This window comes from Nycticebus coucang, chromosome 4 (genome assembly GCF_027406575.1).
Source record: "Nycticebus coucang isolate mNycCou1 chromosome 4, mNycCou1.pri, whole genome shotgun sequence".
In the NCBI taxonomy this organism is placed as follows: Eukaryota; Metazoa; Chordata; class Mammalia; order Primates; family Lorisidae; genus Nycticebus; species Nycticebus coucang.
In genome coordinates, this window is record NC_069783.1 from 98873732 (window position 1) to 98898994 (window position 25263).

A 25263-nucleotide genomic window follows, 5' to 3' on the forward strand; every position below is an offset into this window, starting at 1 on the left:
GTCAGGGGCTCAAAATTGGCTCAAAACAGCACTTAGAAAACAATAACAACAGAAACTCCACAAAACTAAATTATACCAGGCATCAGCTTCTCCAGTGGGACAGAGAACTTCCCTAAGATCCAGACTCCCTGTTAGGTGCTGTGTTATATTTACCCACATGGGTATCAGTCTCCTTTCCTTGGTGGGCAGCTGTAATGGCAAGAAGGGAAGCTTGTTCATCTTTGTGTTCCGGAACTCAGCACATGGAAGGTAATTCATAAAGATTTTTCTCAATGAATTAACAAAATGTGAAAAATGGAAAATCAAACAAAGCATCACCTGAATTTTAGACAAAAAGCATCTGTGTTTAAAAACATGATCTTTTGTGGGGGGGTAGAGGGGGAATCAATGTACAAAAAATTTAAGCAAACCTGAGCTCTACGGTAAAACTCAACGTCTAAGTGAACTAGGTAATATTAAGTTGCTTTGGGAAAAAGTTAATTCATTTGAGGAAAGATGAGAAGAGTATAACAGAGATTAATTAAAATTTAGTTTATCAGATTTTTCTCAGGAGATTGGCAATTTAGTCAGAGGAAAGTCTTATTTAAGCGCCTAAGTATATTTCAGCTTATAAGTGCGATGTGTGATAAAATGAAAACAGAGAATAACAGTATACGCTAAGTAATTAGCATTTTAGAATTTGAAATGCTCTAAAATTCTAAATCTAAAAAATAGAAGTCCTGGGGCGAAAGTTTCCAGCCATTTCAGTCTGAGGAATGCTTAAAATACCAGATGCATGGGGTCACTAGTGGCTTTCACGTCAGGAAAGCTGTCAGACACTAGTGGGCATGCATCTTACGGGTCAAGACACAGGGGATGACTTCATCCAGGGAACATCCTCTTCTCTTGGCTTCTTTGTATCTGTGTCTCTTGGATTTCCTCCTGTTCCTTGTCTGTTCCTTTTTGGCTTCATTTCCTGGCCCCTCCTTTACCTTACCACTAAATACTACATTCCCAAGGACTCTGTCCTGGCCCCCGTTGCCTTTCCCATCCACATTCTCCATTGGAGATCTTACCTACTCCCCTAGCTTCAGTCAAGTCTCTATCTGACAACTCCCAATCTCATGACTGTCTTCCAAGCCTGAGCAAGAGTGAGATCCCGACTCCTAACAAAAAAAACAAATGAAAAAATCTAGTCGGGCACTAGGCGGCCAGTGCCTGTAATCCCAGCAGCTTCCGGAGGCTGAGGCAGCGGGATGCCCACAGCCTGAGTCTGAGGTTACAGTGAGCTATGACACCACTGCACTCTGCTCAGGGCATAGGGTGGAACTCTGTCTCAATTATAAAAAAAAAAAAAAAAAAAAGGCAAAGAAATAAAAATAAAAAATAAGCCAGGAAATTAAAAAAAAAAAAAAAAAAGTGAGGATAGCAGTAAGAGTCCAGGATCTCAAGTAAGCAGATCTCTTTTAATTCGTTCTGGCACCTCTGCCTCAGGGAAACATTTGTAAAATGGGGTTATAATGCTGTGAGTTAGCCCAAGTGGTCTCCGTCTTCATCATGGCTACACCCTCTTTCCCACTGGTCTGGACATAGTTCCTGACTGGTTCCCTCCCTTTTCTTCTTTTTGTGCCACAAAACACTTTCCGAATCTGGCAGAGTTATGTTAACAAGAGCACAGGTCAGGTTATCATCCTGTCTAAAGCCCTGAATGCTACTTAATGCTTAGGAGAATGCTGAATAATCCCCACATCTGCTTCCCTTCCAGCTCCGTCCTGCTTCCCTCCTTCCCTCCTGTTCTATGCCCAACCCTCCTATCCTTTTCCCTGTTTTCCCAGAAAACACACAGCTGGCCTCCTGCAACTGGTCCCTCCAATCTCAGCCTGCCTCTCCTGACATTGGGGGTGCAGCTCAGACCCCTCATGTGGGGTCAGCTCCTGTGGTTCTGGTGTTCACACCAACACCATGTCAAGGGCAGATAACTCAGATGTGAGCAAAGCAACTACAGCCCCCACATGTCTACAACTTGTAGTGGAGTGGAAAATACTGCTTTTAAACACATAGCCACCAACACATCCATAGTTTTAAGCCGTAACAAACAGTTACTTTATGGGGGGAAGTAAAGAACACCTTTAGAGTGTTAAATCAAGAGGTAGTGTTTAGAAATGTTCTCAGAAAGGAGACACAGAGGTGAGACCAAGACAGGTGGGTGCTGACCAGGAAAAGATGCACTGAGCAGGTACCAAAGATTCAAGATTGAGCAGCATAGAGATCTTCCCCCTGAGAATGTATCTGAATGGCTGAGAAGGTAGAGGAGTAAATATTGTTAAGTGGATGAGAAAAAACAATGGAACAAAATCTATAAATGGCACACAGAATTGTTCATGTCTTTTTATCAAGAACACAATGAAATACGCTTTCACCTTAAATTTAAAATCAAAACTACATAAGAGAAAAAAATCAAATCAAACTAACTTTTGCATTTGCAAAGGAAACAATGGACAAAGTGAAGAAAACAACTGTGTGGAATGGGAGAGAATATTTCCAATCCATTTATCTGATAAAGAGTTAATACCCAAAATATATAGCCAGTCCCTGAGGCACAAACATCTGACTTAAGGAAAACTTGAACTTATGAACAGAGGCAATTAAGGTAACAGGCAAATGTTCCACCTTACATACAAATGCAACTTACAAACAAAACTATAGCATGTATCTCATTCATAACCCAGGGACTGCCTATATAAGGAACACTCAATAGTCAGAAAACAAGTAAGTTAATTAAAAAATGGGCAAAGGATCTGAATAAACATTTGTCAAAAAAAGACATACAAGTGGCCAATAGTTCACCCAAAAATGCTCAAAATCACTAATCATCAAGTAAATACAAATCAAAACCACAATGAAATATTACCTTATACCTGTTAGAATGGCTATTAGAAAAAGGAAGGAAGATAGTAAGTATTGAAGAAGACGAGGAGAAAAAGAACCTTGCACACTGTCCATGGTAATGTAAATTAGCACAATGATCCAGGAAAATGGTATGGAGGTTCCTCAAAAAATAAAAAGAGAACTACCACATGATCTAGCAATTCCACTATTGGGTATATGTCAAAAGGAAAAGAAATCAGGATGTGGAAGAGATATCTGCAGTCCTGTGTTTATCATAGGACTTTTCACAATGGCCAAGATGGGGAATCACGTGTCCATTAATGAATGAATGGATAAAGAAAACGTTGTCTATATATACCTTGGAATATTATTCAGCATTACAAAAAGAAGCAGTTCGTGTCATGTGCAACAACATGAATGAACCTGGAGGACATTATGTTAACTGAAATAAGCAGGCACAGAAAGACAAATACCACATGATCACATGCATATGCAGAATCTAAAAATGTAGAACTTATAGAAGTTGAAAATAGGATGGTGGCTACTGGAGGCTTTGGAAGTGGAGAAGGTGGGAAGGTGCTGGTCAAGGGACACAAAATTTTGATTAGATAGCAGGAATAAGTTTAAAAGATCTATTGTACAATATGGTGACTATAGTTAATATGTGTAACAATATACAGTATTATATTCTTGAAAATTGCTAGAAAGTGCATTTTAAATGCTCTTACTACAAAAAAACTATGTGATATAATATACATGTAAATTACTCTGAGTTAGCCATTCCACAATGTATGCATATTTTAAAACATCATGTTACACACCAGAAATATACATCATTTGTATTTTTTAATTAATAATAAAATAAAATTAAAACTCTGGGGAAATAAGGGTGAAGAGAAGAGACCACATATAAACTAGCCTAAGGGACAGAGTCATTTTCTAAGGTTACCTATAAACAGTGGCTACATATAAAACCAGAAATGGGATTAATGCTTTCCCTGGTGACCTACCCTCTGAGATCCCAGGGTCATTGTGAGTGGCTAACAGTGATCCCAGGTGATGACTGAAATCTGAAGCAGAATTTAAATGAAAAACAGTTGCTTTGTGAAGTGCTTTGGATTACAAGGATGTAATGAAATAAATGCTTCAAAATATATTTAATGTGCTCTTTTCTAAACTGGTAGCAGAAAGGGCTACAGTGTAGATGACTTCAGTGTTAGGGGGCAAAGTAGGAACCATACAACCTAGTGTATGGCAAGTCACTCATCATGACAGCACAAGCCAGTGTCTGCACCCTTTCTGTCCAGGCACTGCCCTGTAATCTTTACAGGCTTTGGCCTATGAATCGAATCAATGTGATGGAAACCCTGACCACCAGACAGCCCCTCCTGGCATGCCAGCTGTGGACAAGAAGCTGAACAGGAAGTTGGAAAGCCTAAAATCAGATTTCTAATGCCTGCTCCAGTAGGGTGTCTGTGACTTCTAATGTGTCAGGCAACCTGTCTTTTAGCTCCACTTTTTTTGGTAACTAGAACTTTATAATGACAAGTTCCTTCATGGGACATGCAAGGGGGGAGGAGAAAAAGGCAAGATTTACCCGGGAACCAAACTTTACTCCCAGCAGAAGTATCAGGACACCTAAAAATGCACCTTGGAGGACGGATAGGGTGCCATTTAGGGGGAAAGAGGGCCAGTGGTTACTCATCAGGAAAGCAAAATTTAAGTATGGAGATTCAAGTTCTTAAAATCTATCATTGCCCAGCTTTTACCATGAGCATAATTCTTTTCTTTACTAAGAGACAGGGCCTTGCGCTGTCCTCCACACTGAAGTGCAGATGCAGGAGCATGCTCATAGCTTACAGCAGACTCAAATACACATGCCCAGGCAATTTTTTTCATTTACTTTAATGATAGGGTCTATTGCTTAGGCTGGTCTCAAACTCCTGGGCTCCAGTGATCCTCCCGCCTCAGCCTCCTGAGTAGCTGAGACTACAGCCAGGAGTCACAGTGCCCAACTTATGAGAGTAATTCTTGGTTAGAAGTCTTTGCTTGCAGATCATAAGTGCACGCTCCTGCCTTTTCTTAAAATCCACTCCACAGTGGGAGATTTTTGTCTGACCTGCCTTATGCAGAGCAGATAGACAATTTGAAATGAACAGACACAAACACTACTTTGGATCATTTCCCTAGTCCATCTGTTGGTCAGAAAGCACTTACTGAGCAAAAACCACACACACAACATAAACAATCTCCAACACTGTCAGGCCCCAGCACATCTGAGATGCGTGTATATTCAATGGTGAATTATTTTCTTTAGCTTGAAGCTAAAAAAGAGATCTGAATTTGGATTGTATAGCTCAGACTTTTCCCTTAGCATCTCTAAAATGTACCCCTAGAATGATATTTTGAGCACTTCTCAGAAAGGGTGCCAAATATATCAAGTGGAGAAGAATGTTACTGCTTTTTGCATTAACTCAGCCTAGAGAACATACCACATACACTCCTATCTCACGATCACAAAACAAATTTTGAAACTGATAACAACAATGTGCCCTGATGCTAATTAAGACCTACATTAAGGTGATTTGTGTCTGATTCTGGGCTACATTTTGAAATAACTTCCTCCACTGTACTCACTTCGATTTTAATGGAAAGACAAGAATTTTGTCTATGCTCATACATTAATAGACTCAACAAATATTTATTGAGTGGCTATGACATGTTCGGTCCCGAGCTGGGCATTACAGAACAATAACATAATGCTTTTCAATTGCTTTACTCCCACCGATACCATTTAGAAATAGTCACTTGTTTAATCATCTCATCTATTTATTTCCATAGAAGATGGTTCTACACAGTAACTTTTAACACAATGTGTGTCAAGATAAAAAGCAGCATGCAATTATCCAATTTTCATCTACTTAAATTTTAATGACCATACTTAACTTGCTCAATCAATTCTGCAACTTTTAGCCTATAGGCACTTAAGTAGCAGTTTGAGACATGAGATTCACCCAGATTTGATTCCACATGGCCAATGCTTGTTGGACCACTAATTATTTTGCAGTGAGTAGTTTTTGCTCAAAACAACCTTCCATTTAAACTGCCAGTATTTCAAATAATTATCAAGCACGTGATCCATGATTCTGTATTTAGAGGGTAATACCTATGTACAATTTTTGAATGCTTTATTCCAGGTTTTCCCTCAGGGACCTGGCAAAGTGAAGGGTTGGATGATTTCTACCATACATTTTGCTCAATAGTTAGGTTAACTAAGCAATAATCTCAGGCCCTGAATGATCAAACAGACCTGGAGAACAGCAGATCCTCATAGCCCAACCTGAGAATGCAGAATGCAGGTGAACAGGTCACAACTTTTTTCTCTCAAGGGAGCTTTGAAAAATGTGTCCATGTTATTGTTTTTAATAATTTTTTAAATGGGAAAGATTACGATTTAGGGCATTTCCACATACAATTAATCGGACATACATCTGGTACAGATACATTAAGGATGGTGCCCTGCACAGAGTGATATCTGTTCTGATTTCATAGTAGATTTTACCTCTACTGGCTTGCTGGCCAACTTGCATCTCTGTCTTGAGGCCAATTAGATCCCAGCATGTTCATCCTATCAAAATGTAACTCATTCTATTCACACCTGGACATGTTTATTACTTGCTGCCAGAATTCAGTATTGAAGCCATAATCATAAATATAGCTCTCTAAAGATAACACCAACCAAGTTAAAAAAAAAATAACTACTAGTTAGTAGCTAAAACTTAAATTATTATAAATTTATCTCCATTTCGGAAATAATTTTAATTAAAATAAAACATGGAAGAAAATGTGAACCTAGATATGCAAAAAATCAAAGCAGGTGTCTTGCAAAGATAATAACTCACTCCATATTGATTTTCACCCCAGCACTGTCAATTTCCTTACTAGATGGTTTTGTTCCTCAAAGAACAATGCTAGCTATAGTCTGTATGTCTCTCAGCATCTCACATAGAGAAAACATGCCTTTTCAAGCCTGGAAGCAGCAGTTTACACCTGTAATCCTAGCACTCTGGGAGGCAGAGGCTGGAGAATCACTTGAAGTCAGGAGTTTAAGACCAGCCTGAGCAAGAGTGAAACCCTATCTCTGCTAAAAATCGAAAACTTAGCCAGTTATTGAAGTGGGTGCCTATAGTCCCATCTACTTGGGAGGCTGAGGCAGGAGGATTGATTGAATCCACAAGTTTGAGGTTACTGTGATCTAGGGTGATGCCATGGTACTTTAACCTGGGCAACAGAGTGAGACTCTATCTAAAAAAATAAAAAGATATGCTATTTACAGTTCTGATTCAGCTTCTGACCTGGATTGTAATGTTAAATACAATTACATTTTATTAGTCAGGATAAGCAAGATTTTGCTGCAGTGAACAATTTCTCAAAAGTCTTTATGGTTTCTCTCTCTCTCTCTCTCTCTCTCTCTCACACACACACACACACACACACACACACACACACACAGTTTTCTCACTCTCACTACACATTCAACACAAAGGCCACAAGGAGGAGGCTTGGCTCACTCTAGACACATGAGGACCCAACCCAAGGAGGCTTTAAATAGATACATAGATATATTCCTCCACAATCACTTAGATGTAAAAATGGCAATGTAGTAAATTGCATTCTAGCTTTTTAAGCTTTTCTCCCAATGTAAGATAATTAGGCTAAAACATGGTAATGTCTCACTTCAGGGAGTTAGGAAAATGCAGTTCTACCATGAGCCTCGCAGGATAACTAGTAATGTCTGATGACCTTCAAAAGTATACCTATAGGATGATGAGTGGACTTTTCATTTTGAGCTGGAAGGTACTCTAAGACCTTAAGCAAACATACAGGGCCAGACACTGTCCTTCATGAAGAGGTAGCAGAACCAGTCCTATTACTACCTGAGTGAACTCCCCTCCTTCTCATTCTGTGTAAGAGGACTGCAGAGTACAGCAGGGTGGAAGGGCTGCTGGTCAGTGATTGGCCTCATAGCCCTTCTTCAGGAATGAAGCAATGGCTCTCTTTCTTCTCCAAAGTCAAATAAATGGGTTTCTAAGAGAACCAGAGGTTTAGTTGGGAGTGTCTATAAGAAGGGGACACCAGCACTTCACCCCCCAGCTGAAGTCCTACTGAGCTGCTGAAAATGTGAATTGTGAAGGGGGCCACCACCAGACAAGAGCGAATGAGGATGACCTCACAGAAACTTGACATGTATGCTCTGGTTGTAAAGGGCTTAGAGAATGTCAGGACTGGTGCCAACAACTGGTCTAGCAATTCCTGAGGTGGGAAATTATGGGAATAGCTTTTGGAAGTAGAGTAGACATCCAATACACCCTTCCTTCATTTCCTGGGACCGCAAAGGTAGGAGAAGAACTTAGGAGTGAACGTGACTCCACAGAAGGAGCATAGGGGAAAAAAAGGAGGGGACACCCGACCCCGAGAGAGGGTTGAAGACATGGAGCCTTAGAGAGACCCAAGGAACTGCCTTCCTTTAAAAGAGTCATCCGCCGAGTTCCCCCAATGAACCTCCTGTACCTTCTATGCAGAACCCAATGCATCGGAAAAGACCAGCAACATCAGACAAAATGAGCCCAAGCAAGAGCCATTTCCCTAGCACTGATGGAAAATCATGTATGAAAGGATATCTCTGACCCTCTTTCCCCACCCCTAACTCTGTCCCAGCCTCAAGAGGCCCACCCACAGAAATAAAACAGGAAGACACACAAGGCAAAAAAGGGACTCATGGCAGGGGGATGAAGTACTGAGGAGGAGAAGAATAGGGTTTCTCTAAACTGTACTAACATTTTCTGTTTTCCAGATTCTTAATGAAACACAATATATATGACAGTACTAAATGTTAATCTCAGCTCCCTAGCATTGTCACCTTCTAATAGACAAGACCTGTCATCTAAACCACTCCCTGGGCAGGTCTTTCAACACCAGCCATGGCACAAAGAAACCTGCAAATACATTCTGCTAGTGTGTTCAACATATGGTTTAATTTTGTTTTAATCAAATTAATTCCCATCACATTCCATGAGCTCGAAATTATAGTGATGGTCTTAACCAATTGGAAATGCAGACTTTGATTAATCTTTAAAAGGGCAAGTTCAACAGCATTGCACAGGGCAAAGAAGTGAAGCAGAAAAATAATTCTAGTGTTCCTATTTATTAAAAAAAATACTTCCCCAGATTTCACATTCCTACTAAATAAAGGGAAATTTTAGCACCTATGCACCATGTCTACTCTAATATATATCAGGCATTTCCAGGTTTTCTCTACTTTTCTATAAAACTTGGAAAAGGTATTAGATCTTGGCTCACAAATGCAGACCTTGGATATTTTAATTGGGAATTACACAATCATACATATGCTATATTAGATTATTTTTCTATGAAAAATTCAGTAGCAGAGCCAATACTAAAACTCTTCAACTATTTCAGCAAATGTCCAGGTGTAACATTCCATTTGGTACCCTTTGCAATTTGTCTTTTACATCGAAGGTTTTCTGCTATGTCAGAATCAAAAATAGGTCCAGATATCAATTTTGTGCCAGGTGAAAAGCTGTAAAAATATTTTACAGTAACATTGAAAATCTCTCAATGGAGCAAATTCTATTTTCCTCATTTGTTTTGGCCTTTCTTACATATGTTATCCTTGATATCTCTGTCCTTATTTAGTTGGGCAAAAAAATGTTTTAAAAATATCCAGTGTAGGACAAAGTCTCCAGAACACAAAAAGGAAAAAAAAAAATGAAATAGAAAAGGACTCAGTGGAATTATGTTTCTTTTTAGGCCTATGACCTGAGGTCCCTAGAGCAGCATTTCCAGTAGAAATACAAAGGAAGCCACAAATGTGAACCACATATGTAATTTGCAGTTTTCCAGAAGCCACATTCACAATAAGAAAAAGAAACAGGTGACGTTAATTTCAATGATGTATTTTATTTAATTCAATATTTTCAAATTATTATCATTTAACATGTAATGCCATAAAAATTATTAACAATATATTTTGCATTCTAATTTTCACACTGAGTCTTCAGACTTTAGTGTGTATCTTACAGATACAGTATAATATGTCAAGTGCTCAATAGTTACAGGATCCTAACCTATGGCCAACAAGCTCTGAAGAATGTAAACAACCGTACACAAGATCCGCCATTGTGTGCGGAAGTAGCCTCTATATTTCTGTTGGTGTGATGCTTATGCTCATGCTAAAAATAAGGACTATAATTATGATGGAGTTAGAATATCTCTCATTCTTGCTATGATTGAAGCTCTACAACAGGTGTCTTGTCTTCTCTCCTTACAACGATTGAAGCTCACTGACAGTGTTTATAAGGTACATTAGCTACTGTTTACAGATAAGGAAACTGAGCCAGCAAAAGCTTTCTAGCATGGAACAAATCCAGATCTAGCCCAGAGTTGTGCTCTTTCCAACACACACCGTTGATGCTCACCCGAGGACTCTGTCCTGTGCAAGAGTAGTAGAGGACTAACTAGGCATGGCCACCAGGGCACTTACACAGTGTTAGGTAACAGGTTATGTGTTCCAGGGTTTCTTATAATGATTGCAAATAAGTAATGGTATGACTTCTCACGGGAATTTGATCAGCTCTGATGGAATTGTTGAAAGTTTGTTTGTATCAAGTCAAGAGTATCCATCATTTTCCAAAACTCCCAGGAGATGTTAACCCCCTGGGGAACAGTTAAGAGCGTTCAGTAATTTAACTCATCCAGTATCACACAGATACAACTACAGGAGCTGGGTTTACCCCGTGCCTGTCTGGTTTAGCATTATACCACACAGACTACTCCACAAGTCCTTTTAGGTATGCGCTATGGACAATTATATCTGACGCTTATTTACTTTCACATTAAAAAAAAAAAAACCAATGAATGATTAGTGGCTCTTTCATTCACGCAATGCCTTGCACAGTGAGCTAGGAAAGAGTCCCCTCAACTCCCCCAGAATGAATTGAGGGTAGTCTCCTTGGAGATCTCAGTCTGAGCATAAACCAAGGCCCGTTGGATACTGGCATGTCCAGACACATCTGTGGGGCTGGTGGGCAGGACTTGGCCCAAAAGTGGGACATGTCTACAGGGATAAGCACCCTGTAGGTTGTGGTGGGAAAGATGGTTATCTGAGCAGAGCATGGGGTTTAATACTCAAATGTTTCTCCTGTTTAACCTTCAATGATTCTTGGTTGACACTCAACATATGGGGTTTCAAGGTCAAAACTATGAGCAGTCCCTCACGGAACCTCCATAGGCAGTGATAGTGCAGCAGCACTGGCAGGAGGATCTTTTGCACAGAGAGCCCAAGCACGGCATCCACCCACCAACGTAGCCACCGGGGTGGGCAGGGGACATGCTGGAGCTGTCTGTGGTCCTCAGCTGCACCAGACAACCCTCTGTGGCTCCTGTATCTGACATCTGGAACTTCCAAAGACTTTATCACAGCAAGTCAGAGCAGGAACAAAAGGACCAGGCTCTGGGGGGTCACCAGGGAAGGGCCCAGCAACTCTCCACACACTCTTTTACTGGCAAGAATGAATTTCGGGGAGGCTAAGACAGAGATACTCTATTTCACCACCTTTTTTCTGAATATACCTTAACTAAGATTGCCAGATTTAGCAAATAAAAATAGCAGACACTCAGTTAAATTTGAATTTCAGGTAAATAAGGAATCATTTTTTAGTGTAAATAATGCCTCATGTAACATGCTAGTAAATATACTACTGGCCAGATATATGTTCTTTACCTGAAATTCAAATTCCACCAGGTGTCTTGCATTCCATCTTGAATCTATAATGCTAATCTGCACCCAAAATCTGAGTTTCTAATGCTTTCACTGTGATACTTGGGTGGGAAGACAGCACAGCAGTTAAAGGACTCAAACGGGAGTTAGAAAGCCTACGTGTGAAGTTAGCTGGGCCACCCACCAAATATTTTTTGCCCATAAATATGGAATTTCTTCTTTCAACCTTACTGTCCCCATTGGTAAAATAGAGATTCCATCTCTTCCTCCAGCTTTTACCAGGATCTCACAAAAAGGTAAGTGGTCAAGAAGTGGAGAATATAATTATTCCAGAAAATGTTCTTGTTAAAATATCAAAAATAATCAGCATTGATTGTTGTGTACACACTTTTCCAATGGAATGGCTGTGGGATCATCCTAACTGCCTGCCCTTTAATCTCACTGATATTTATTAAAGTAGTTTTTAATTAATAAAAAATTATTAATTTTTAATTAAATAAATTAATTTTAATTAATAAAAAATAATTTATTAATTAAAAACTGATTTCAGGTCTTAGAAGGTCTTACATTAGATACCTTAAAACTTTTAGTACAAGAAATCAAGTGACCCAGGGAAAAAAGAGAATGGCATTTTTTTTCAATTTTCATCATAAAATTAAACTATTTTACTTAAATTTAAAGCAAGTTTTTGTAATATCTCCAAAAGAATAATGCATGAAAAATAGTGAACTGTGAAGAACGCTTTTTGTTTTGAAATTTGTAAGGTATACCAACTACTTGGTAAATTCTAGACTCTCCATGGTATTTGTCCCTTGTTCAGACAAGTTCAGTTACCGATATAATCATTGATGAATTAGACCAAAACATAAGTCACCCCGGTTGTCTGAGAACACACACAGAGAAACAGGAACACACACACTCACACACACACGTGTACTTTTTTCTTTTTAAGCCATAGAGAATCTCAGATTTCTGAGAGGGAAAAGATGTGCCACTATTTGACAGTAACACTTGGCAATAGTTCTGACAGTTTGAGGAGAAGCCAATCTCCGTGGTAAAACCCTTTCAGGGGCCCTTGGCTGGAACACTGAAATAAGAATGAGCGGAGGGGGAAAGCAGGGTTGGCGAGAAGACGAGGCAGGCTTCACTTTGTTTATTTCTGCCTTCACTGTAAACTGTGCTCATGGCAGAATTTGCATTGTGCCAGGTTTGCGTCGCCTCACAGAGCATAGACCTGTGGTGAGTTCAAGGGGATTGAATATATAAGAGTTGACATGGCTCTCTCTTCTAATTTCAGCCTTAAGAAAACTTTCTAATTCATCCAATGGCTTTAGCTTTGCCTTTCCTGAGGACCTACTACGCATCTCAACAGTATGTTAGCGGTTGGCCTGGCCCAAGTGCAAAATGGCAATAACAACTGTGCCTGTTGCACAAGAATACCCTGGTGATGAAGTACAAGAGCCTTATAAAATGCTTGTCATGGTGGCTGGCACGGAGTACAGAGTCAATAACTGTTCAGCCTAAAACTGAATAGTAAATTTAGAGCATTATCATTATTGAACGGTTAGTCAGTACAGATCCAGGACTCAAACTGGGCAGGCCGACTCCAGAGCCAGCCCTCTTAATCACTATCTTGCACTGTCGCCATTAATTATCCATTAATTTTTATAGAACATCTGAAAATGCATCATTGTGGTTATTCTTAATATTGATAAAATGAGGCACAGAGAATTTTAAGGGCCCGGCCAAGATTTTCAGGAAAGGAAAACTTCATCTCATTGTCCACATTGTGATCATTGTCCACAGTTGTTCAGTAAATAAACCCTAATACGTGCATTTAGCATACTAAGTATCAGAGAAAGTATTGTAGGAAAAAAAAAAAATAAGTATTACTAGAAGACTTGATCCTCGCCTTGAGCAGGCTTACTTTCTGGTCAAGATGAATCCAATACCAATGACTCAAAAAGGAATGGGTGGGTAGGAACACAAGTCCTGGAAATACACAGAAATAAAATATGCATACAAAGGACTGAAAAGAGAAAATTGAGAGGGAGCAATCCCAGAAGCTTCCAGGAAAAGGAAATGTAGAGCCAAGTCTAGAAAGAAAAGAAGGGTATGGGGCTGGCAGAGTGTTCTCACTCCAGCTACCTTGCCAATCAACAAATCCTCCTAGGCCGAGGGCCATCTTCAAAGCTTGTGTGTGTGTGTGTCTGTGTGCGTGCACAGCTCCAGCCTGGAGCCCTCCCTTGAGGAAAACGGGAGAGACAAAACAGGCTACACTCAGGAAAGGGCCAAAAATATTCCCCAGTGTGGTAAAAGGTGACCTATTCCAATGGAAGGAAGAAAGAAACTTTGTAAAGACAGAATCTTATGAAGCCGCCCAACCTCCTCCCCTCCTTCCTTTCCCCTGCCAGTCCTTGCCAGCACACTGGCTCTTCGCTTCAACATCTGACCTCACAGATGCTTCACCCTTTGCCCTTCTTTTTGGTCCTTCCCACTTTCCACGCTCTTACTCCCACCCTCTCCTCTTCCCGCATCATCCCAAAAGACAAATGAAAATCAAACAAACAAACAAATATGTGGAACTTCTTACTTGGAATGATTCAGGAGTCTCTAAACTATGAAGACTCTGAGTAATGACTGGCTGCCTTCCAGGTGGCTCTGCAGTCTGTTAAATAGCTCAATTAGTGCGCAGGGCTCGCTTTCTTTCCCTCTCTCTTTTTTCCTCTCATGCTTTTTCTTTCTCTCGCTCACTCTCTCCCTCATTGAATTTTGCCAAGTGCATGCTGTATTGTTGGAAGGGGCAGTGCCAAATTAGCCTAGCAACATCCCTTTATAGCCCTGCCGTCTGGGACACCTGAGAGCAGCGGAGAAATCACTGTCCCTAGGCCCTGTCGGGAGCAGGAGGCAGCAGAGAGCATTGTGGCAGGATGGGTTCTCCTGCGGAAGGGTGGTTAATTAGCAATGTAGGTGAAGACCCCTGAGAGGCACCTGGGCATCCTGCCCACCCAAATAGAAGCCACATCAAGATGGCAGCAGCGCTGGAGCCTGTGACAGGAGGCGAGGACAGAGTGATGGAGGGCCAGGGAAAGAGGATTGGCCCTAAAGCCACCCCAGCTCTCCAATCAATTTAGGTCCTAATGATCCTAAATAAGCCTTTTTTTTTTTTTTTTTTGGTAAATACAATTCTCAAAAATACATAAACCACAACTATGAGTGCAATGTAAATCAGCTGTTTGTTTTCAGCGTTGCTTAGGTTCCTCTCTGGCTTCCTCTCCTCCTGAAAGGTACAGGCACACCCCCTCCAGCCAACAGACACATACCTAACATGAGCCCTGAGCCCTAGGTGACATTTATGTCTATTTGTGGCTCAACCAGATGTAAACACTGTCAGCCGAGAACAAGAAAGCCACGCTCTATAAGGAGTACGCGGGCCCTCCCTAAGTCACAATGCCCGAGTTGAAACTTGTTGCAGTGCTCTGAGAATTCATACAGAAAGCAAGACATTCATGTCATAAGGTAAACACATTTAGTCTGTTGTCTATTCCAGTAGTAACGCATTTATTGGTACCGGCTATGTGATACTGAAGTATTCATTACATCTTGGCATTTACAATATACAGTATTTCTCTGTGTGAGTCATTACAGCCTTCATACCAATTAGGTGAAAGAAAATATTGTTTGCAAAAATACTTTTAGGGGGATTACATTTATTCTAGAATATTATGTATCACAATTTTAGAACCATTAAGTCCCAACATTTACATATAATTATTACGGTTACACCCTAGGGAAGATATTTAAATGTCTTTACCCTATCTGTTGGGTATATGTTTCCCGTCGAAGGAGAGGCCTGTCAAACAATTAGGATGCCTAAATAAACAAGAATATTCTTGGTTGCTAAATTGGAGAAAAAGTTGCCCCAAGATAAAAATTCTTAATGTAAAATTGTACTTTGATTTGGGTGGTTTATTTTTGTTATGACAGTAGGGGGATTTTTTTTTTAATTTTAAGCATAAAATGATACAACTCAATTATCGAGATATTTGCGCTAAGAAAATCATATCCTGAAATTAGAATGGGAGGTTTTTATGTGGACTTGAATCTGCTTCTTTGTAATTTCTATGGGTACTTGGAAGTGTTTCACCGTGAATGCTAATGCGCTTTGTGTTTTAAGCAGTGATTCTGCACATTTTGAAAACACAAACAAATTTGAGCTGGAGGCACAGTCTAAGCACTTGGTTGGATGCTGAGGGAAAATCATAAAGGTCCCCCCAAAATGAGATCTCCAAATATATCCTTTTTCAGCCCAAAGACCATGTGCTTGTGAGTGTCTGCCCATCTTTTGGTTGGATATTTACCTTCATTAGGAAAAAAAAAAGATGAATGTTAATTTTCATAGCAAGCCCTCACTATTATCACACACACCTACCTATTTTTTTTAAAGGACAGATCAAAGGTGATAACGGATCCTTGTATAAGTCACTAGTGAAATACTGCTTAGGACGATCCGTCATCTATTTCCTGTTTCTTTTTTTTTTTTCCTGAAAAAAAAAAAATGGAAGGAAAATGAGGGAAAGAAAGAAAGCATAATCAAAAGCCTAAATGACAAAGAGTTGACAGTCAGATTCTGTGGTAAATGATCCCAGAGTCGCTGGCCTGCAGAGACGCTGAGGAAGTCCCCAGCAGACCTGATTAATTCCAGTCTCTCCAGCTGCCAGGGGAGCAGAGGGTAAGCAGTTTCGCAGAGAGAAGCCTATTACCACTACTAGGCTGAAATAGATCTAATCAACTCACAGCCGCTCAAAAGAAAACTTTACAGGTTTAGCTCACTAAGGCAGTGCTTTAAAATGATGACTACAAAGGACCATGGGAGTCTGAAAGCATTTAGTCTTTATTGCAGCTCAAGGAAATTTTCTGCTGTGGTTAGGCCATGCTAATTTACCGAACATGACAAAGCCTCCCAGACCGTGTGACATCATTTGTTTAAAGGCCCCGGTGCTCACACTGGAGTATTTCGAGTATTACTTTTTTTTTTTCTTCAAAAACAGTTAATTTGTTGATATTTCATCGGTTTGGGCTAATTACATGCACCATTATAAATGTCTGGACTAACCTACTTTAACGTTTAATTTAAACAACAATGCTCTGTAATTTGTCATGGTGCTCACAAAGTGATGAATATTGCAACTTTGTTTTCTAAGCAATCAACATTTTATCCGTGCATCTGAAGAGGAAATTTCTGGCAGGAAGGAGACCCTGAGAAACTGAGTGGTGTTCACATCAGCTTCAGAATGAAACTAAGTTACATAGCAATTTGTATCATAATAGTCTAAATAGATTGAAAACTATATGAACAAATAAACACTATATCAAACTTCTGGATTTTTACAAGCAGGACTGCTTGTTCCATGTTGGGTTGTAGAACCACCCCTTTTTAATGGAAAATAAACAGAAGAAAATTATTAAGGCCAGATTGAAGCCAAATAACCATTTGTCTGGTTTGAGGTTTTTTCTTTTTTTAATTTTGGTTGTTGGAAATTTTATAAAGATTTGCAGAGGTGAAATCTGCTTTTGTTTAAATAATCAAGATTTGGATTAGAAACTCTGCACGAGTTACATGATATGTTGTTTAGAATGCTGTGTGTGATAGCAAACACGAACACACACATGTATGGAATCTATTGATTACTAATGAATGCCCTGATCATGCCACCAAAAGTAATTAAAGGGGAGTACTAGTATCATTGAATGGAAGTTAATTACAGATGACTATCTGTAAACTGTGTTCTTCACACATTTTATGTCCATGGAAGATACAGCAGAAACCAAAAGATGAACAGTAAGAAAGCAGAAATAAGCTAAATGATGGATTGTTTAGAACTTCAAGAATTGCTTCTGAGCCTTCCTGTTTAGACGTTATTTCAAGCACAGTCCTGAGCTGTAAGGGTGTGTGATGGGAAGGAACAGTAGTTGAGCAAAGTTGCTGGGCACATCACAATTGCAAGGAAAGCGAAAAGTACTTGTGTGTTAGTCTGAGAAAAAAAATCCCAGGATCCCACTGGAATCTGATTTCTAGATCTAGAAAAACACCCCCACCTGCTGATCAACTGCACACCGCTTACTATTAATAGAACAACCATCATCTGAGTTGCAGTTAAGTTGTTGATACGCTCAGACTGCTTGATGACCAGTGTTTTCCTTAAAATAGAATTTTGAACTATTGATCTTGAGCTTATTCAGAGGCCAAAGTAGTGCCTGAACTTTCCTTCCTGTCAAGGAGTGCAAGATGCATCTTAAAAATCCATATCTGAATATGGATTTGGAAATGTCCGATTTTTATCAGAGCCTTGCCTTTGGCTCTATGTGTATTATGTCCTTGAACTACATCCCTGGAGTTCAAGTTAGATTTGGGTTTTAGATCAAAGAAACATTTCCTTTTAGGAGGTTTTTCCATTCTGTCTCATTCAGGTAATATTAGGCTACTTCAAATGTCAATACCAAGAATCCAGCGTATTGCTAGACTAGATACAAATGCCTGTGGAACTGCAGATCTGAACAGGTCCGTTTTCAATACGGCCATGAGCTCCTCACGGTCACAAGACACTCAGGGCTGCATTTTTGCCTGTCTCTGGCAGTGACAATTGGCTCCTAGTGGCCTCAAATGTGCAAGCAATTAGACAGCTGTACGTATAATTGGTTTGACGTGCCCATTTTGTTCTTCCAGAGAGAAAAACTACCTTTAAAAATTCCAAGGATGGCTTTTGGCTTTTTTTTGACGATAAAGGTAGCTTTGAAAAATATAACATTTTATAATTCTACACTATATAATTTGTAACATTTAGGGAAAGTATGGTATGTGTGTGGCAACAGTAGTTGGCTTGATCCTTGAATACAGAATTAGGCTGTTGGGGTCCAGGTCATGAACACTCTTATCAAACCCCGCCTGTTAGTTTCAGGCTGTTCCAAAGCCTGCAGACAACATAATACATATTATTGTTGGAAAAATAAAATGGTTGAGGGAAAGATACGCAGGACCAAGTAAGAAGAAAACGCAAAGGGCAGTATAAACCCATCTTGAAAATAACTTAAAGCAAATGACCCCACTCACCCACAACCAGTAGCACCACTGTGCTCGCTTTGAAAGCAGGAACTCTTGGAAAGCCTTCTTTGTTATTTACAAAGAAAAACCAAATTACTGATAATAAAAATCTTAAAGTTGGATAACTCTGAGAGGAATAAATTAGAAATGCACTTATGAAGTCAGAATATTGAGTAAATAGAGGTGAGACAAATAATGACAGGAAAGCCAGGAATGAAGCAAACGTTTTGTTGAATTAGGTTGTATAATTTTAGGAAAGACTGGGTGACTGGTCATCTTGCTAATGTATATGTTCCTGGAGGATTTATTATGCTTATTTAGTATGTTATTATGGACTTAACTGTGGTGTTTACCAGTGATTCCACCACTTTAACACCATGATTAGTGTTAATGTACAGGTAGTGTCCCTAATCAATGGCACGCACATCCCAGGAAGGTATTAAGAAGCAGCCTTGTTGCTGCAGCCTTCAAAGGACAAACAGCGGACTGCAAAGGCAATCAGAGAAGCTCATCCCCACCAGAAAATACCAATAACTGTCTAAAAACATGTTTCATACCATAATTTTGAAGGGGAAAAAAGGATCATTGTGAAATCACCTGGTTTTGTTTTATTATTTATGTCTTTTGGCAACATCACAGTGATACCAGATAGAATTCAGCCATATTAGTAGATATTTTTGACTAAATTCCAAGGGCTGTACTTTTTGGCTACCTCCATATGGTTTGGCTTTTTAATGGAGTTCGTAGGCTTTATGTTTCTTATTACGATTTCCTTTAAAATCTCTATGTACTACAGTGTTTGTGCTACTGAATATTGCTCTACTTTTCTTTAAATGCCACATCCTCGACGTGGGGTAGTAAAGATGTGCTAATTAAACTCAATCCATTTCACAAATATTAATTCAGACTGTGATCTCTCATCAGGTTTTACATGTGATGTAGGATGTAGGGCTGGCCAACAGATGTAAACTGCTCAGAAATGTGATGAACAACCAACTTGAATGACCATTCCTGAGTCAGATTTTTGGTTTTTACTGCTCATTCAGATGCTGAAGGATTATATTTCAGCTCAGCTAGACATTTGGAAATGGCAGTGAAAACTACATTTTATAGCTCCCCTGAGTATATATCAGTTGTAGTTATTTTAATTATTTCCAACATTTAATTTTTCTCCTGGAAGAACTACTCTTTCTTTGATTCTACCATTGGTCACGTCCATGACAACTGAGCACTGCTAAGCTAGACCATGTGAGAACAGCACAAGGTGACTTTATATTCCACTAGTACACTGAACATGTCCCCTATTTCCAGGAAGCTGCCCAATCCCCACCAAAAAAGAAAAAGCACAAGAAAAATACCACCCACAACAAGAACCAACTCCTCTGAGGAGTACAGATGGATGAACAAAGGATAGCTTCAGTGAAAAAAACGCTACATAAAATGAGACGGGCATTAAAAACATTAATAGACCTGTTTCTATGTTCTCACAAAATGAGTGTTTATTGCCAATATATCATATAAACACCAAAAGAAATGCAACCCTTGCTTCAAAAAACAAATCTTGGAAATAGGAAGACACCCAAATGAAAGGCCCAGCACCTCCATCACATCTCTCTCTAGTGAAACATGGGAAAGTTGATTGGTAAAGTGAAGTTCAGAGCTAAGCACAGAATTGTTAGGGTTCTTTTTAAGGGCTGTACGGATATGTCTTTAGATTTGAGAGTGAAGTCTGGGAGTAAAAACACTGTGCAAATTATAGTTACTCAAAATCAAAGCTGAAGTCCAAAGATGAAGGCCAGTCGAAGGGTTCCTTTCTGCCCCCTGGTGGAAGGAGATGCACTTCCACATGCCCATGACTTGAGTTGTAAAGCAGGGCCTTCACCAGTTGCTGAAAGTGGCTTCTGAAAAAAGACAACTAGGATGTGGTCAGATTTAATCGACATTCTTTTTGGTGAATGCTTTGTAACAAAGTAACCATTGAATATGGGCAATTCTGTGCTTTCTCTGTCCTTTTGTGTGTGAAGTGACATTTCTATTGGGGCAAATGGCTCTGTGTACTGTGGTCTTGGGACATTCTTCACCATCTGTCTCTCCCCCTACCAATTTCTTTTCCTTTCTCATCTGTTCACGTCCAAATCAGAAGCCAAGAAGAAAAAGACAACTTCAGTCTTTCATTATTTTCTTCCCTCCATTTTTTTTTTTTTTCTGGCATCCATTCTTCCATTTCACTCCCTTTTCTAATCTTTTCCTCTCTGAAGCCCATGGAAGTATTTGGTTCACTCTGCTTTCAACAGGCCGATATCTGTATAGGAATAGCAACTTACAGTTTCCATTTATTTTCCGGGTCAAATAGAGGAAAAAGAACAAATTAATAAATGCATGATAGTACGGCATACAGAGAGATTTCATTTCAATTTTGCCACCCTTATAGAAGTAGTTTTGAGTGTTACATGCTCTGAAATTCTATAAAATTCTTGCCAAAGGTAAAAATAATATGTAGTGATGACATTCCCTTTTCACAAATGCACATATTGTAGAACCTGTGCCTAGCCACAGGATCTCACAATCTTTTGGGATTGGCAATTCACACAGTGCAAAATCCCATTTGCAACATAGCTTTCCCCAATCCCATGGGATTCATTGTGAGAGCATTTTTAATATAATAGTTTTCTTATAGTTGAGAACTCTGGGATGATAGCTCTGAGTCAAAGACAGAGGGACATTAAACAGAGTTGAGATAACGAATGGATTGCATTAAAAAAATAGTTTACCTTTAACATTTTTATCTCGTGTGTGCATTTCTTACCTACTTTTCTCTGCATTTTTACAACTTTTCTTCAGTGAGAAGAGCACAGAAACACAGACCGCAGATTGTTACCACATTCATCTATTTCTTTTACAAACAACAACTAGAACCATCCTCCTTTAAGGAACCAGGTGTGTGCCCCATTTCCCATCCCATATCCTGGAAAATCCACTTCATTTTCTCTAACCTGTGAAAGAACAGGGTTTTATGCATATTTCTCCTTTTCCTCCACACACCTCTTTTCTATGAAAGTTTTCCTTAAAGACAGATCAATGTTCTATTTCAAATAAAGTTCTCCCTGCCCTGGCCCCAGCTTTTTTTTTTTTTTTTTTTCATTTTTATTTTCAGAGGTATCAAGTTCACAAGAAAATGATGCTTTCAAAAATGGTCTGTACGCCAGGAACAAATAACAGACGGGGTTCCTTATGTTTTCCTTCTAGAGAGAATTCACACTTCAAAATGTCCAGTGATCTCCGAAAGCTGAGATCGCTGGTGTCAGCGTCATCATGGACCAAATTATCTATCTACAGCAATATTAATATTGACATGTGGTCATGAGGAGTCAGAATAGTAAAAAATGCACGGATGACACAGAAGGTTTGTTGACGCAGAACTAGAATCTTCCTCAACAGTGAACACGAGGCTGGAAAATCATATATCATTTTTAGATATATGATTTTTAATCACTTTCACCACTTTTAAAAGTTGAACTTCTGATTTAAGGTAGAAAAGAAATCTCCCCTTTATATATTTACTACTTATTCAGGGGTTTTGATGCAAACTATTTCGAGAGCGAGCCTCCCTTTGGTAATCATCAAGATTTGTGGTTTGCAGGAACCTTTTCAAGTCTTGTCATCATCACACATTCTTAAGCATTTAGATCCTTACACAGCTGTAAGTCATAAACAAAAACAATAGAACTTTTTCCCTGGAAAAAATATTTAGAACTAAAAATTAGGGCATACTTCAAATGAAAGGAATCAAATGCAAATGAAAAACTTCAGTTCATATATAAGACAAGAGGTGCCTTTTCCCTTTGGATTTTCTTTTTTGGGTAAGTAGATAACTGACCAGATCCCAACAGTTTCATTCAGCTTTTGTCACTGGAAAAAGAAAAAAAGAACAAGAAGAAGATGTGGAATAACCCGCAGTTTATTATTATCAATCAGGACAAAAAAGTAACCAAATTTAGTAATTCAGAAAATTGCCCAACTTTTTTTTTTTGGCAGATGAATTGCTCTCATCTGTGATATACATTTAAGAATGAAACTTCAATTAGCTCCTTAAAGTGGTCCTGTGACTTTAATTATTCACAAAGTACACAAATTTAATGAGTTTTTAAATATTAAAACTCTTCCCTATTGTCACTACGGTGAGTTCTTAATTTACAGAGCAATTAAGTCAAGACCCTCATTTATCAGGACATGTGCATTTGTTGAAAACGTAGTCAGTTTTTATTAATTGACGCTATGGAAATACTGAGGTGAAATTAATGTGTGTCTTCAGAGGTCGTGCCGGTGGTGGTGGGGAGCGCACACCGAGCAAGATGTGAGATAAATAAGTAACTGCTATCCCTGATTTCTCCAGAGATTGCTGAAATATTAAGTGGCACAATGGTTACCGTTCTCAGCCAAAATGCTTGCAAGAAAATGCCCCCTGAGTTTCTCTCTGGCAAACATCTGTCATGGGTAGTAGCTGAGAAATAGAGAAACTTCAAAGCGGAACTTTCTGATTATTAGCAGAGTGTGGAGTGTAATGTTCTTACATTTTAATGCAAACCAAGTGTTGATGAGCTGAGAGGGTAGAATTAAAAAGTAGCCCAAATTTTCCTTTGTTCCTCAGGATGGGGCTGACAGGAACATTCACAGTCAGTAGTATTCTTCAGTACTTAGCAATTTGCGAGCCATAAGAAATTCTAGTTCCAGAGGCAGATGGTGGGGGGAGAGTGGACCGGGCTGCCATTTCCTGTGGTTCACCTGTGGCGGCTCTGCCCGATCCTGCAGATTATTCGGCATAAATCGTTTATGGACAATCTTGCTCAAGAAAGCAGTTATTTAATACGCACAGTGTAAGGGTATATGGCACACCTCTGGGGTGTGGGACATAAATTCAAGAGGGACTCTACCTAACAAATGCAAACATTGTCATCTAGTTGTTTGTACCCTCACATGAATCTGAAATTAGAAAAAGAAAAGAAAGCAGTTATAAAAGAGCAAGCCCAAATTCAAATGGTGTATACCTAAGCGCTTGCCTATGAAGGAGACAACCGCCTCAAACAAGTTTGCCAAAGAAGGAGGGAGGAAGACGCTTTTTGTTTTGAAACATAAATGTAAATACAGAGCATCAAAAATATCTGAGCAATTTTGTCCATCTTTCAGCCAGTCAAGGGGATGATTAGTACATGGAGAGACCGGATTTTTAGTTGAAAGGGTAATAGGTAGATGGACATAGGCCAAGGATTTCACTATTTTTGTAAGAACAGTTTGATAGTACACCAATCGCCAAAGGTTCTTTAATCCTGGAACGCCTAAATCCACCTTGAGAACATTAAAAAAACAAAAATACACAGCAAAAAAGCACACCCTACCAAAAATACTTCATGATGTGTACAAGCCAGAAGTCTGTCCTCTTTTCTGCAGTTTGAATCCTACCATACTCTGATTTTAAGCCAGCAAACAGGTTGTCCAATCCACTCCCTGAAGCTAAAATGGAAAGGAAAGACAAGCATCTCGTTCCTACATCCTGGGGCATTTGGATATTCGGCCTCTAAAGGACCAAAAAGTTTGATGGGACCATGCTGAGAGGTCCCCTGTAACCAGGAGTTGGTTAATATACTCCCATTCCTCATTCAGACAGGCAACAGAGGCAAAAAAAAAAAAAAAAAAAAAAAAAAAAAATACCAGCAGGGCAACAAACTCTGTCTTCTGCAAATGCTCTGTAATAAATTGTTCTTTCAGCAGTGCAAAAGACGGATTTTTCTTCCCTTAGCTTCTTTCCTCCTTTGCCGGAAAGCACCAATGGGCAGCTTGCTTTCCCACCTGGCCCTGGCTGCTGGTGCCCATAAATTTGCCTATGCAATGCCTGTTTACGGGTCGCTGATGGAACATGGAGACGGTGCATTTTGTAAGCGCCTGGTAGATAATCATGGTAATTGATGTTTGGAGCTGTGAGCTCCTAGGAGCACAGGGTCTCTTTCTCCCAGTGAGGGCCTGCTCTCTGTTATCAGCCCAGCCCATAATTAAATATCACTCTTTTACAATATGTTTCAGGCTCCTTAATGAGTCTAAAGCAGAAATAGTCACCTCTTTCCCCTCTGAGCTTTATTTGCTTGTTATTAAACAATGTTATTGAGCTGCCTTCTTTCCCTGTGTTGCCAAACCTGCATCATTTCCGTTTTATAATTGCACAATTAGAGCGAAGGCTTTGCTTCCATACATCAGCAGGCCCTGCGTGTGCCCACGTGTGTGAATGTGTGTGGAGAGGAGGAGAGGGAGAGAATAGGGAAAAAATCAGGTGTTCATGTAGATGACTGAAATGCATCTTATTTTCATTAGCTGCCAGATTTTGCAAAATGGGAAGCGATTTATCATGAGCCATTTTCTTCTATCAACCACCTCCACCAACCAACACCATGACTTTCGCTGTGACCTTGTGCTGTGTAGCGGAGGGTCCAATTTGCTCATTGTT